Below are 16,019 nucleotides of genomic sequence, written 5' to 3' on the forward strand. Positions count from 1 at the left end.
CACTACTTTTCATCCTACATTTTCCCCACCTTCCCCCAAATGAAATTATTCGCAGGGACATCTGATGGAAGGCCTAGCACCCAGCAGGCTGCAGGAAAGGTGCACAGAAGCTGGCAGAGGAGGGACCAGACTGTATGTAATCCGAGAACCAGGATTCCAACCCGGGCTCAGCCTGCCACCCGGCAGCTGTGTGACCTTGGGCACGTAAGTCAACCTCCCCGAGCCTGTTTCCTCAACAGCAAAGCAGGAATCCCAAATAACCCACCCCCACCTCCCCGACCAGTTTCATAAAAGTCCCCGGCGCTAAGCAAGGGCTGCTTGCCGCCCAAGTACTACCCACACGTCCTGCCAGGACGGAGTCCCGCGGCCACCCCTCGAGTTCGCCACGCCGATCAAGGTCAGCCCTTTGGGAGAAGGCCCGAGGGAAGCTCACGAGGCCGCCGGGTCCCTGGGGCCTGTTCTCCGCCTCCCTCCCTGAAACACTTGCCCCGAAAGGGCCGCGGGGACAGAGTGTGGTCCCCGGGCATCACTTCGTCCCGCATCCCCCGGCCGGCGGCGGCCCGACCGCGCCCCCCGCCCCCGGGCGGTGCCCCGCCCTGCCCAGCCTGGCCCCGCAGAGGCTGTGGCCCCTACCTCGGCGGCGGCCGGGGTTTGGCCGAGGCTCCACGGAGACTCGACACGCGAGGCTGGCGGCGGGCAGGCTGGTACTCACCTTGCGGCGCCGCACGCTTGGCCGCCTTTGTATGCAAACACCCAGCCCGCCTCGCGCTCCTGGTCTGCGCGGCCCGGCCCCCGGGGGCGGGGCGAGCGGGGCGGCGCAAGGGGCCTCACGAGACTCGAGCCACTCGGCTGCTTTCAGGGCCCGCCCGGCCCCAGGCGGCAGAGCCTCCCTCGCAGGAAGTGCCGGGGCAGCCCGCCCCCTCCTTCCTCGCCTACCTTAGTGCTCTTTACTGAGATGCAGAAGGAAGACGGAAGATGCGGGCTCGGAAGGAAATACGAGTGCACTTCTGGCCACTCTAAGACTGGGATTTTTTCCAGCCAACCCACACATGTCGGGAAGGGGAAGGCTTCTGGTGCTCGTTGAAGAAGCCGGCTGGCTCTAGGTAGAAGTTTAGGGTCATCTGCTATCTTTCTCTGCTATCCCCATTATTTCCACTGCATCTAAACAAGTCCAGACTCTGCAGGGAGAATTTGTTTCCAACAAGCAATGAGGAGAAGACACTAGATCACGTTTCAGTATAAACTGAGCTGGATTCACGAAAGCCCTCTGCCCTGCTGATCCTGCCCTGGCTGGAGTCCCCCTGGGAGGGCCCTTGCTGTGCGGTCTGCAACCAAGCAGTCACCCAGCTGTGACTCAGCCAGGACAGCTGAGGTGATCCCCTGGGCCAATCCCTGGACCTGCCGCTTTCAGCCCAACTCGGAAGAGGAGAAGGAAACCACCGGGATGCGTAAACTTGCTGCAGCCTCTGGAGGAGGAAGGAGGGAGGAGTGGTGCCAGGGCAAAGCGATGCAAGCACCCTCGATCCTAAAAAGACTCAGACTCGGTTTCACTATCTGGAAAACCGGAGGAAGATCCACTTTGAGGATGGAAATGGCCATCACGTGAAATACATGGCCTTTGCTAACTTGAAAGGTTTTGAAGTTCTAGAACCGTATACATTAAGGAGTGGTGATTGCCAGGATCTGTTCAGTGCTTAGCCCAGCTGTGATACAGAGACTGCCCGGCTTGCCCAGCCTCAAGACCCTGCAGGCTGCTGACCTTCCTCCTAGGAGGGACACCTAGAGAAGGCTGATGATGTGTAAGGCTAAACAATTACAACTCCTCGATTGTCAGAACTCTTCTCTACATAGAAAAACGACGAGAATGATCTAAGCCACCCTATTCCAGCTGGAAATCTCCATCCTTCTATCCAGTGACAATAACAATCCTGGGAATTCTGAAGTTTTCCAGATTAACTACCTACACAATTGAAAGGGCTCTGCAAGGGGGAGGGGAGACAGGAGGGTGACCGCTCGCCCCTCTTCACCTGAGTCTCATGAAACAATACAGGTGGGTGTGCAATTGACTCATCTCCTGACAGTGACAACAGTGGTTAGTTCGGTAAATGCCCAGGGCAGAAAGGATACCAGAGAAAGAACAATGAATTTCCCCCAGAGGGCTATACTTTATCTCTGGTGCCTGACTTGGTCTCCTAGGGAGGGAGGGAATCTCAGTAGGATGCAAGGCCGGGGTTTGGCTGGAGGCCTTCAGCACAGGCACTCCCTTGCTCGAGGCCTCAAGAATCAGATGGGAACCAGGAACCACCCAGTGCTGCGCCGCCCCCTCGGAGGGCAGGGCACAGAGCAGTGTGGAAATCCACCAGAGGTGGAGTGGGTCCCAATCCAGCGGGGTGCCCATGGGTGGGCTAACCAAAGCGAGTTTCTTGGGGGAAGAGGCACGTATGAGAGGTCCTGGGTTCCACAGGAGGAGGAGGGAGGGTACACCAGGGGGAGGGAATGCTTGGAACCAAAGCACAGAGGGCCCACCCCCAAATTAGGGGGAGGATCATAGATGAGGGCTGAGGCATCCAAGAGGGCAAAAGAAGTCGCAGGGAGATTAAGGGGAGCGGCTGACAATTGGCCACAGCTTGAAGGCCACACCACCCTAATTCACCCTAACAGATACATTAATTAGACAGCACAGTGCACCCTCCCCTGGGCCACGCGCTGGGCAGAGTCCAAGACTCATGGGACTCAGGCACCCCGTGCAGCAGGGAAGCAAGGAGAGCCCCCAGCCTCAGGGCAGAGGGGGACGCAGGTCCCCCACTGGCCGGCGGGCCACACTGCCTGGCATGGAGAGCAGTCACCACCCCCGCAAGCCCCAGCCCCGTCTGTCTCCCCGCCGTCATTCAGTACTCATGTGTTGAGTGCCGCCCTGTGCCCATGCTGAGCGCTGGGGGCTCCCGCGGGGACCAGGCCAGTCGCGGCGTCTGTCCTCCGTTGAGTGTTCGGTTGGGGGCAGTAATGTCGGTCGATGGCACAGAAACACATAAAAATTGTGACCCTATTCAGTGCCACCATGAACTGACCGGTTGGACATGGCTGCGGGACTTGACCTGCCCGGCCCCAGAGGAAGAGGGGCAGGCGCTAACGTGCACTGCTCTAGGCCGGGTGCGCCGGAGCAGACCGACGGGAGGAGGCCAGCCTGTGCAGAGCGGGCTGACACCTGCAGGGCTTGAAGGAAGACACCCCCCGCCCCGGCCCTGCACCGCTGGCCTCTGATGGGGGAGGGGGAGCACGCCAAGTCCCTTGACTACCCCGGCAGTGGCTCCCCGCCTGCGTCCCGGTGATCAAGCGGGGCTGGGACATCCTTTCTTCCCTGGCCGCATGGGGGAGATTCCTAAAGAGTCAGGTGAGGACAAGAAATACATTTTTGCTAAGAAACTACATCGTTCTCTCTTCCTCCTCCACAGCCAGGCCTGCAGGACCCAGGTCTCTATGAAGCAGCCCTCACACCTCGGAAGGTATGTCCTTTGGTGTATACGTCACACACACCAAATGTCTGAGTTTCGCTTTATAGCCTTCCTCCCTCCCTGTTTTTACCCCAGCCTTGTAATGAACAAGTGTCTCTCCTTTGCCAGGCCCAAGACTGACAGTCACTCTGTTTGGTCTGAGACAGGCATTTGCCAATGAGAACAGACATGCAGCACGGCAGAGCAGGGTCCTGCTGGATTCTGGAGAAGGTTGGGAGGTGAAGGGAAGAGGAGAGATGAGGTGGCAGGAGTGAGGCCACTTAGGGAACCTGGGACAGTGACTGGTGACTGGTATGTTAATCATTGGCAAGGCCACACCAGATGAATCTACCTGAGAAGAAAACATATTTGGAATTCAACTGGGAAATGCATCTGCTACGGACTAAATGTTTATATCCCCCCAAATTTATATGTTGAAGCCCTAACTCCCAGTGTGATGGCATTTGGTATGGGGAGGGAATTAGGCTTGTAGATGAAATCATGAAGGTGGAGCCCCACCAGAAACCTGGACCCCAAAGCTAAACATAGTGGTCCAGCCTCTGACCTCACTGAGGGAAGCTGGCTACAGGATAAAATCAGCTTCCTGCAAGAAGACACTGTGCAACCCGTTACAGGCCGTGGGCTCAGGGCCAGCCCCAAGGTCATTGCTCAGCTACTAGAATTTTCAGCTGATAGACCTTTGTTTGCACCCAGCTAAGATAAAATCTTCAATGCTAACTGATATAATCCTTTGTCGTCTCTAAACAAACAATTAAGAAAGGAGAAGGGACAGGATTTGCCAACAAATTCTCATATCTGTAAATATGCAGCATTTAAACTCGCCAATAGCCAGGCACACTGGCATCTGCTCGTTGCCTGGAGCCTAACTAAACACAACTTCTTTAATCGTTGACCTAGAACCTGGGGTTGGTTGAGGAAAGTCACTCTATACTCAAGGACTTCAAGTCATCGCTCTCATCATCTCTTGTTCTGAGAATAAGTAAAATTATTCCAAATTGGACATTCTCACCCACCCCTAACACGGTAAAGCAGTGTTTAACCACGAAAACTTCTCACATATTAGAATCACCTGGGGAACTGCTAAAACTCTGGATGCCCAGACCAGCCATGAAAACTTCTCACATATTAGAATCACCTGGGTAACTGTTAAAACTCTCGATGCCCAGACCAGCATTCACATCAACTAACCACAGTCTCTGGAGGCAGGACCCAGGCATCGGTACACTGCAGAACTCCCCATGAGATTCAAGTGCACAGTCACGTTTACAACCCAGTGTTCTCCGAGTCCACTTCCCTTCATCCTGTACCCTGGCCGGCTGGCCTTCCCTCTCTCAAAGCCCACCATCTCCTCTCCCAGCACCCTGTGCCAAGGGTCAACATGTCATTTATGTTCCTTCTAAATGTCCTTATAAGAGAACCCATACAAGACAACTCAAGTAGAGTGAGTGAGTGATTGTGAGTGTGAGTGTGAGTGTGTGTGTGTGTGTGTGTGTGTGTGTGTGTGTGTGTGTGTGTGTATGGAGCATGATACATTGAAAGGGGCCAGGGATTCCAGCAATGGGCCTTGAACTGTGGCAGATTTCTCTCTGTCCCTCACTGTCTTTCCACTTGCTTAGCTCTGCCCCCTTCCCCTCTCCCAGCTGCTTCCTCTGCTTCCTCTCCAGGGTTGCCTCCTACACACAGCTCACCAGGTAGCTCTTTCCTTCACATGACCACCTACCTCAGTTCCCCTAACCCCAAAATTTCAAGGGAGAAATTGTATTGACTCGGGTCATCTCCCAACCTACAGTACAAAGTCGCAGGTCACTAACATGATAGGAATGACTACCTTTGCTTGTCCATCCCTGGTCCAGTGCTCCCCAGTTCTGCTCGTATCCCCTTTTCCATCACCTCGCGTACCCCAGACACAGTGCTCGACACTGTAGGAGAGCGAGCCGTGAGCCAGACGTGGCACCTTCCTTCAAGGCCTCCGTAAGTCTGTCAAACATCCGAGCCTTGATGTCAGGGAGAACTGAGGGAGGAAGAGAAGCAGGTGCTATGGAAGAGCGGAGAAGACCGGATCAAGCCTGATGGGAGACGCCAGGGCGAGGGGCTCCACGCTGGGCTCTGATCCCAGCTTCACCTCTTGCTAGTTATGTGATCTTGACCTCTCTGACCCTCAGTTTCCTTTTCTACTGAACTGGGGTGAAATATCTGTTTCACGGGCTGTTTGAAGGAATAAATGATCTAAAGTACTTAGTGCAATGCCTGGCACAATATACATGGTCCACTCTGGTGAGTTTTATAATAGTAATGATAATTACTACTACTATTATTATTATTATTTAGTTTGAACACTTAGAAGCCTGATACGGAACACAGTATCACGTTTTGGGCCTTCAGGTTGGGGAAGACTCCTGACCGATGAAGTGTGAGTGGGAGGAGATATTTCAGGCCGAAGGACCAGCACGTGGAAAGGCCCCATGAAGGCATGTGGGAAAGTGGGGAGCTCGTGCCCTGTGGCTCAAATGTGGCGTTGACTCCCCAGTTTGAATGCAAGAATGAATTCATACCCGTCTCTCTTCCATGGTGTCCAGTGCATGCTGGGCCCCCAGGGAGGTCTCAGAGGAGACACTGAATGACTGCTGAATTGATCGGCTAGGTTTAGTTAGCCTGGGAGAGGGATTAACCACTCCGGAGACTTAAAGTCAATTTCCTGGATTTTAAAGCACACGTTCCTTTGTGCTTAGGAGGACTAAATTCAATTTTCCCTTAACCCAAAGCAGAACATTAACATCACACCTGAGCAAAATGACATGCACCTACGAGGAGCATCAAAGATGGTGGAGCGCCCACATCGCCTCCCCTGGCACCCATGGGAACGCTGCCCCAGTAAACCTCTGGCCTCCCGCTCCACCCTTCGTCCCTTCTGTTCTGTGGAAGGAAGTACGGAGCTGTGACTCAACTGCTCCTTTCTGGTGTGACGGTCAGTACAAACCAAGACAAAATTCCATCTTCCCTGGTGCAACAAGGGAAAGAGGTTGCCTGCCCCTCCCCCCTCTCCTTAGCACGTTTACTATTAGACACTTACTACACATTCTTTCTCTGCCCCTTTGAGAGTAAATCTTAAAAAGTAAATCTTTCTAAAAGCAAAATAAGCCTCTGGGCACCTGTACAACTCAGAAATATTCCTAGCACCTGGCAGCCACCTCTCAGAAATGTAAACAGAAAGATGGCCCCCCCCACCCCATCTCCCAGCGTCCCTGGGAGGGCAGGCGCCTAACTTTGGCAGGTGTCCTGCCTCGCTCCACGGTGCAAAACTAGCTCTTGTCACAAAGGAACTAGAAGTTTCATTTTTCCTTTGGATAAAGGCAATAAGCTAACACAGATGGTCACCCCGTTACCGGGTGGACCGTGTGTGACAAATGGTGCTGTCAGGTCCTCTTACTGAGGACTGGTTGTCGTTTAACCTGAGAACACATGTCAGCCTGCCTACATGAACATGTGAAATCCCTTCATGTCTTTGCAGTCTCTTATTGGACGGCCTGGTTTCATGCTTATTCGATAATTAAACGCATTTCTTTGTCGTCTCCCTTTGTGGAGGTTTTCTGGGCTGGGTGGAGAATTTGATTTTTTTTCTTTTTTTTTTACATCTTTATTGGAGTATAATTGCTTTACAATGGTGTGTTAGTTTCTGCTGTATAACAAAGTGAATCAGCTATACATATACATATGTTCCCATATCTCCTCCCTCTTGCATCTCCCTCCCTCCCAACCTCCCTATCCCACCCCTCCAGGCGGTCACAGAGCACCGAGCTGATCTCCCTGTGCTATGCGGCTGCTTGCCACTAGCTAGCTGTTTTACGTTTGGTAGTGTATTGTGTCCCAGCACCGGCCTGGCTGTCCTCAGGACGTAGCCTTCCTGCCCCTTGGTTCCCCGAGCAGCACAGGGAAGCCTGCGGTGTGCGGCAGCCAAGGTTAACTCACGAGAGCAGCTCTACGATCTGCTTCTGGTCACAGGTCATGTGGTTACTGCCGTCCACCCCTCATCCCGCAAGTTCTCTCTCAAAGCGTGCTAGGAGTCCAGAGGATCCACGGAGAGAAAGCACACATTCACGAGTTCAATGTGGAAAAAATTCAATCTTCATTTCACTAACTTCTAACTCACATTTAGTAGCGTTCCCTTCAATTATGAACGTAGGGCAACAACACACAATGGTAGCAACAGTTCCCGCGACCAACGCCACCAACTACAGATCACAAATATTTTCACACCGCAACAAAGTTGTTGACGACATTGAGAAATATCCTAGACACTCATTATTACTTAAAAATGTTGGTCGTTATTCGATCTGCTGCTCAGGGACAGGGGAACCAAGGCAGCCAGACCTCGGAGAACCAAGGACGGGAGGCAGCCACTGGGACTTAGAACAACAGAGAACGTCTCCCTCCGCCACCCCACACCTCCGAGCTGTAACAGGAACAACAGCAGGGTAACAAGAACAGCAGGGAGAGGAAGAATAACAGGCAAAGGGACCCTCTGTGGGGCCCAGTGCAAAGGGAAGTTCTAAAGCTGAGAGGCAAGTATTTCTTGGGCAAACCACACCCTGAAACACAAGGTGTTCCCACAGGAATTTGAAGGGTTCAGTGCACCGAGGGTAACCATAGCAACAAGGAACCTCAAGCCCAGCCCAACTTCTACCCAGGTTAACTCCCACCCCCAAGCTAAGGGCCTGCCAGGAGGAAAAGTGGGTCCATTTCTAGAGATTAAAAGCAATTTGTCTAAGTTTCTACAGTTCTACCAGGATGTCCAGCTTTCAAGAAAAAACGAGGAGGCAAATGAATAGGCGAGATAACACGCTTCCAAGAGCCAGTAACAATAAGAGATGAGATGTGACACAGATGTTGGAATTATCTGACTTGCGTTTTTTTAAATCTGATGTATAGGGTAAAGTCTCTAATGCATAAGGTACACAATATGCAAGATCAGATGAGTTCACTGGAGAGATGGAAACTATAAGAATCTAAGGAAAATGCTAGAAATGGAAAATACAGTAATGAAGATGAAGACTGTCTTCAGTGGGCTCGTTAATAGACTCAACATAGTGAGGAAAGAATCAGGGACGCTGAAGTAACGTGACCAGGAGCAGCCAAACTGAAACACAAAGAGAAAAAGAGTAAAAGGGAGGAGAAAAGAAAGAAATGCGCATCTGCAGTGGTGGGTCAATGTCAAACAGTCTAGCATTCATGTAGCAAATGCCAGGAGAAGAGAGTGAGATAGCTGGGCGGAAGAAATCTTTAAAGAAATTATGGCCTAGAATTTTCCAAAATGAGTGAGAGACACCAAACCACAGATCCAAGAATCTCAAAGATGACCAAGCAACCATATTCACACACACACACACACACACACACACACACACACGCATGAACATAGGCATATCATATTGAACCACTGAAAATTAAAGGAAAGAGAAAGTCTCAAAGGCAACCTGAGAAAAGAAATCACACAGAGGAACAAGATATGAATTACAGCATATTTCTCATCAGAAACCATGCAGGAGAGCCAGTGGAGAATCCTGGCAGACACGGCCTTAACCAGGGCATGCAGGTTAACATCTTAGGTGATGCACGGTGACACCACGTGCCCCTGATGGAATGCACTGAGGAGGCGTGTCCCCTCTGTAACCTTCTTCCCAACAGTAGAACAACTTTATCTGATCCTGAAAAAACACCAGACAAACCCACATCGAGGGGACTTCCAACAAAGTACCTGATGAGTACCCTTCAAAAGTGTCAAGATAGTGAAAGACATGGCGAGACCAAGGAACCGTCACAGACCGGAGGGGACTAAGGAGGCAGGAGAACTCAATGCCATTGAGGATCCTGGACTCGATCCTGGAACAGAAAAAGTAATTGGCAGAAAAACTGGTGACATTTGAATAAATTCTGCAGCTTAGCTTGAGAAAAAATAGATGACTGGTTCGATATTGCCAAATGATTGGCAAAGACCCAAAGGCCCAAGGAGTTAGGGAGGAGTGCTGGGAGGGTTCTGGGTGGAAAAAGGTGCTACAGGCTGTGCTTAATTTACTTAAGCAGATGGGGTCTGATCCAGACCTTGAAGGATCATTGCATAACAAGCAGTGGAAATGAATAGAGAAGGGATTTTGCAGGGGTGGGAGGAAGGGGTGCAGGTAAATGTGGAAAGACAAGTTTATCGAAGTTTTGGCAGTGGGCAAGTCAGAAACGTGTTGGGGATGTGCCGTGCAGGTTATCAAAGAGCGAATATCCTCGTGGGTTTGTTGAGCAGTTAATATGGGCAAGTGGGCTGAGACCAGCACGTCATGGCCTCAAGTGCAGCCTCGTATTATAGTTGGTGTTTTTAACCACCTCGCTTTATGTCAAGCCCGTGCTTTAGAGCGTGGCTGTCAAGTACTTGTCATCCCTATTATTTTAGAGAGTACAGCTCTTCGGGAAGCTTAGATCTGAATTCACTGTGAATAAAGATAGCAATAGATATTTTATATTTATGGTGAGAATTTCAACCAGCTCTTGATCCCTTTTTAATAAAAATTCTTTGAATCACATTAACCATTAAAAAATATATAATACTTGGTTCTTTTTGGTTTATGAAATATCTCTGTTAACGTGAAAGTAAGTAATTTAGAATTACAATTAAAGTGAACATTCGCCTACTGCAAAAAAAATGGCACTGCAAATGATGCTTTAAACTGAAGGCCCTGGAGAACCACTAAAAGCTTATAAGCAGGGAGGGAAATGTTATGAAACCTCCATTTTATGGAAATGAATCTGGCAAGGGTGGGCTGGCGATGCGGGATGGCGGGAAGGCTGGGCGGCAGAAGACAGTAGAGGTAGGCGGCTTCTGCGATGGTCTAGGTATCCAGTTCTGGGGTCAAGCAATGATCAGGCATCAGTTGTCATGGAGAACGGATGAAGGGACAACACCTTTCCAAACTCCTCGGGTTTTCTCAGGTAACAACACTAATCCCCACACTGGCTCCGGGTGGGATAAGTCCTGCCCCAGGCTGTGAAATGAGAGCCCTTAGAACTTCCCTGGAAGTGAAATCCTTCTTGGATGTAGAAAACCGGCTTTTTCATTTGTTTCTGCCATCATCCATTAAAGAAGGGCAAGAGACCAGGGAGAGAAAGTGATTCGGGAGCTGTGCTTGCCTATTTCCCAGCTGGGACCCTAGTGTGGGTGTCTGTCCACACAAGCTGGCTGTTTGGAGAGGTCTGTGCCTACCACCCTATCCCCACTCAGAAACATAACAAAAACAAAGAAAGAAACCACTCTCTTAAATCTCAACGAAACTGCACCTCCTATAAATGCTTGTGTGCTGATATATTCATGACTAGCTGTTCTGGGCCTATACCAAGGGGAGGAGGAGGGAGCCAGGAGGGGGTGGAGGGAAAAGGCAGAGTCACCTATTCACAGGGGTGCTGTGGGCTCTGCTTGGGTCCTGGTCTGCGAATTGAAGCTCCTGTCCCTATTGCTTCGTCCTTCTAATGAGAATTAGGCACCAACTTGCAGGACTCCCTGAAAATACTCTCAGTATCACATGCCTGCATGTACATCTAAATGGCATTTCCCATTTAATAAGATAAAATATTGGGAAATATTTGTATAAATAATGCACCATGGTTTACCATTCTTCAAAGAACTCCACAAGAAGGCAATCCGTGACACCGAACACATGAGGAAACCCGTGTTAACAGCCTAGAGCAAACCAATTCACAGAAGGTAGAATTGAGACCCCAAGAGTCTCGTGATAGGGCTCTAGTGTCCCCAGATCTCAGCCACTGATTCCATTCTTCTGTGGGTTCAGTGGCTGAGAAGCCAGCACGGGGGACGTTTGGACGTGTCGTGTGGGGATTGATGCCCCATTGTGTCCACCCCCGCAAACCAGCCGTTTACCTTCACTGCCAGCAGAAATCCTCACCTTCCCCACTTGGAGGACGTGTTGGCAGGACCCCATTCAACGTCCATTAATTTCATCTGGAGGTCGCTGCTCATGGGAACACTGGCCTCCTGGTTGATTTTCCTCTTTCTCCTAGTTTTCTAGTTCCCCTCAGCCCAGGCCACTGCTTACGGGCTGTTGTTAGGACACACGTGGCTGGCCCCCATCCCAGCCTTACCCTTCTCTCTCTTTCCTCCTTGATCTTGCCCCTCAACCTGCCTCGTCCACTGCCATTTTCTCTCCTTCTCCACTGTCCTTTCACCCGTGCCCTCTGCAAAGACTCCGGGAAAAGCTCATTGTTGGGTGGCAGGATTCTGATGACCCCACTGGGGTTATGATGTCAGCATTTGGTGATGCTCAGGGGAGGAGAGAGAGGGCTCAGTAAGGCTGCTGCGTGGAGCTGAACCTAGTCAACGCTGGGGCAGATCGAAAGCTTGGAGCACAATGTGACCAAATTCTTCCATGAAATCAGATTTTGCCTGGCTGAATTCTGAGTTATAAAAAGCTAACTAGAAGGGACTTTTCTTTAACAAAGTGAGAAAACATTGAGAGAGGAATTAGCATATCCATTTTTTATAGAGCACGAAAATTTGGTGTTATCTACTAAGTATACTAGTAAGATATTTATATAATAGACCTTTTTGCAGAAAAAGCATCAATTCCAAGAAATTTAAGCTATATAGGAACCCTCTGAAATGCCTAAGTCACGGACAAAAATGATGAGTAATTACAGGATACAATTGTTTAAGTATTATCCATCAACTAAAAATAGTTTTAAATGGTGATAAACTGGAAAGTTATTATACAGTTAGACTGGAATCCTTTAAAATATGACAATACTGCTACACAGCGTTAGACGTCTTTGCTCAGGTGTGACACTGTGAACTCAAACTTTTAGCTGAATCTCGAGGACCACCTTGCACCCAGTCTTTATATAGATGCTTAAGATTACAGTGGGATTGTTTTCTCACAAGCAATTTCTTTAGGCATGACCAGAATGCCTACCACCAGATGTTAAACATCAGAGTAGAAGGTAAAACTTGAAAATACTGGTTCACAAACCATGGGCCTTCTCATTCTTTGGGAAAATCCAGAGTTATAGCCAGAGTTGGTCTTCCAGATCTACACAACCCACTTACCCCTTCCCATGTCTTCTTCAGATGGTGCTTTTGAATCTTAATGGAAAAGTCGCGTCTGTAAGACCAATTCTTAACAAGGAAGAGAATTGTTCCTTTCGTCTCTAGCTCATGGTAGCTTGGATAGATTTGTGGTTAAGGTAGAGTCCTGAAAAGGACGTTCTAATGTGAAAAGGCTGAGCAGTAGGTCCCAGTAGCTGCGTGGGATTTGTACATTGCTCTGTTGACTTGTCACCATGCAACCCAGCACGTTTCAGGAAGTCACGTGCCAATCTAGCACATTCTGTCCTGTGTGAGAGAATGCCATTGGAAGCAGCAGTATCTAAGCTCTCTACAAACCATTTCAACCAAATATGAGGCTCTTCTTGTAATTTCTCCAGATCATGTCAACCCAGCCTTACCAAAGTTTGGAGGCTAAAAAACGTTAACTCACTTCTTAAATTGTGATTCTCATCTTTAAAGTGTACAGTTTTCTACTGAGATATGAAGCCAGCATATGCATGGCCACAAGATTCCAGCCTCTGTGCCCCTCTGCCAGCCTCAGGAGAAGAAGATCCCGAACCTTCACACTTCCCCAAACCTGTGGTATTGGGCTGCACAGATAGACGACTGTTAGCCCGAAACAAAGGAAGTCATTTTTCCTGGCTTTCTCTGCAGGTCACGCCACACTCACAAAACCACGTTCGGTGCTACCTTCATACTTGAGCTCCGTAAGGATGGCGCACGCCTCTCTGGAAGGAACGACCCACAACCTGAAAGGTGAGGCCAAACCACTCTCTAATAACAAAAGCTGTTCAACCTGCAAAAGAAAACCCACTGGGGGGGAACAGGAGATGGAAAAATGGTGGCCTAATGCGAGGATACGATCATATCTGCCTGCAGATTCCAAAGGATCTGAAGGATGAAAGTAGGTGGATTTGTGATCGTGATAAAAAGACTGAAGGAGACAGGTAAGGCGTGTACAGAGACCATCTGGGCTGCGTCTGGAGCCTGGGAGCTCCCAGCTGGATCCCCACTTGGAACAGGGCTGTGGAGGGTTCTGAACGGGAGGCAGATCCAGAGTGAACTGCTGGATCTTTTGCATAACCAGTTTGAGAATTCTGGGCTTAGCCTCACTGTGTCCCACCCGAGCAGCCCGCAGAGGAATGGTGGTCTGTGTGGAGGTGGGCAGGTTGGGCTCAAAATGCTGCCACCTGATTCTTCGGCTCCTGGAGTGAATTAGCTGCTCTCCACCTCCACCCTGCCCCCCAAAGAGGATGACCTGGTTCTAGGGAAGCTCTATGTTGGGTAAAACAGAGGTGAACGAGGCTTCTGCCCCAAGAGGAGAAAAGGGCCAGGGACACTCTGTCTAAAGGGATTCTGAGAGCAAGCTGGTTCCAAAAGCTAATTCTGAGTTTTAGATCTGCACCTGGTCCAGCGCTCAGGTTGCATCTGTAAGGTAACCCATGTCCCCAGAGGGAAAGTGGCCCTCCCCAAGCTCCACACTAAAGTTGATCTGGGGGACTTCCCTGGTGGCACAGTGGTTAAGAATCTGCCTGCCAATGCAGGTGACATGGGTTCAAGCCCTGGTCCGGGAAGATCCCACATGCCGCAGAACAACTAACCCCGTGCACCACAACTACTGAGCCTGCACTCTAAAGCCTGCAAGCCACAACTACTGAGCCCACGTGCCACAACTACTGAGCCCACTCACCGCAACTACTGAAGCCCGCGAGCTTAGAGCCCGTGCTCCACAACAAGAGAAACCCCTGCTCACCGCAGCTAGAGAAAGCCCACGCACAGCAATGAAGACCCAACGCAGCAAAAAAAAAAAATTTTGTTAAAAAGCTTTAAAAAAATAAATTTGACCTGGGTCTTGGCCACACTCTGTGATTTTTTCCTCCCCAAACAGTAAGGACATTGGCCCAGTAATAAAATCCCACAGAACTTTCTGGAATCTGAGGTTTCCTGGGCAGGGTGTGGTTCTGGGGAACTGGAGACCTGGGTTCTGGTCTGTGTTCTGCCACTTATAAGACCCTAAAGATGTCGCCTCAGTCTCCACATCAGAAAGAGAGGAAGTGGGAATAGAGGACCGTCAGCTCTGGCCTGTCATCTACACATCTGTGCTGTGACTTCCTAGGTACAGACAGTCCTGCATCGTCACCCCTGCCCAAGCCCCCAAACACACATGCAGTGTGATGATACCTGTCAGTCCTGGGCCCAGGACACCCCAGGCCATCTCCGTTCATTTCAGAGGACATTGAGGTAGTTTCAGAAGAAGAAATTAATGTGATTCCACTTTAATTTTAAACTATAACACCCGCACCCAATATTCTCCTCTCCTGTCTCCCTCCCCGGGGGATGTGTAAGTGAAGGTTTGGGTATCACTAACCTAATTACAGGAAATTCTGAGCAGAGTGGGGCATACTCAAGACAAAGAATCAGTTGAGGGTTTCTTGAATTTCCAAGGGGAGGCAGGGACTGGGGGCTGGGCAGACAAAGATTTATCCCGGTCCCAACACTGCTCAGTTTCAGTTCTCTTCTGTCACTCTGTGCTCCGTAGCGTCGAACCCGCCGCGGTACGACTTGCTCCACTGATGCTCAGCTCAGCTGCAGTGTCCTCAGGAGACTCACAGACAGATGGATCAGCTAGAGAGCATCTGAATGGGAAACGGTTCTCTGACACACACACGTGCCCGCTTCTCCAGCATCAAACGTCTGACTGCGTGTCTGCTGTCCCGGCTGCTCTGGTTCCGCTATTTCTCCACACAGTCTAAGCTCCAGCTGGGCTGGATCATTTTCCTGTCTTTGTGCTTGTCCTGTTGCCTTCTACCACCAGGCCTTTGTACCTGCTGTTCCCCCTGCATGGAATCCTCTCCCCTCTTCACCTGGTTAACCACTGCTCATTCTTCAACCTTAGTTCAAGCATCACTAACGTCCCCATCTATGTCAGTTCTCCCTGTTAGACACTCACACTGCTCTGCATATCTTCCATTCAATGTACTGAGCATAGTTTAAATGCTCCATCTGTGTGTGCAATTATTGTAAAATCTCTCCCCAGCAGACAGACTCTGCAGGAAGGAAAAGACCATTTCTGTCTAAATACCTAGCACCGTTTCTGGCACTTAGTAGGTGCTCAATAAGTATTTTGAAATGTATGCATAATTATTATATAGGGGTCATAATGCCTGGTTGCAAATATATATATATTCATCCTAATAAAAATAGACTAACTAGGGATGCACTGGTGTTAAAGGTACCAGTGCCCTTATCATGAATGAGGCAGGAGGGAAGTCACAAAGAATGCACCCATCTATGCAACCAGCCATTTCTCTTTTTTACAATAAAATATTTTATTAAAGTCAATAAATCTAAAATATTACCATTACAACAGGTGATCAATATTAGAATTACTAGTGAAATATTTTACGTTC

General features: G+C 49.8%; 1 protein-coding gene and 1 long non-coding RNA gene across 6 annotated transcripts in view; one reads left to right on the forward strand and one right to left on the reverse strand.

Moving 5' to 3' along the window:
• Positions 1-16,019, reverse strand: part of LPIN1 (lipin 1) — a 128,441-nt gene that overhangs the window by 73,365 nt on the left and 39,057 nt on the right. The window lies entirely within an intron of this gene.
• Positions 929-14,398, forward strand: LOC132531694 (uncharacterized). The gene is made up of 4 exons (XR_009544188.1): positions 929-2,050; positions 3,453-3,503; positions 13,264-13,365; positions 14,154-14,398. It is a non-coding gene; the product is annotated as an uncharacterized LOC132531694 (long non-coding RNA).

Source organism: Lagenorhynchus albirostris, chromosome 13, assembly GCF_949774975.1.
Source record: "Lagenorhynchus albirostris chromosome 13, mLagAlb1.1, whole genome shotgun sequence".
In the NCBI taxonomy this organism is placed as follows: domain Eukaryota; kingdom Metazoa; phylum Chordata; class Mammalia; order Artiodactyla; family Delphinidae; genus Lagenorhynchus; species Lagenorhynchus albirostris.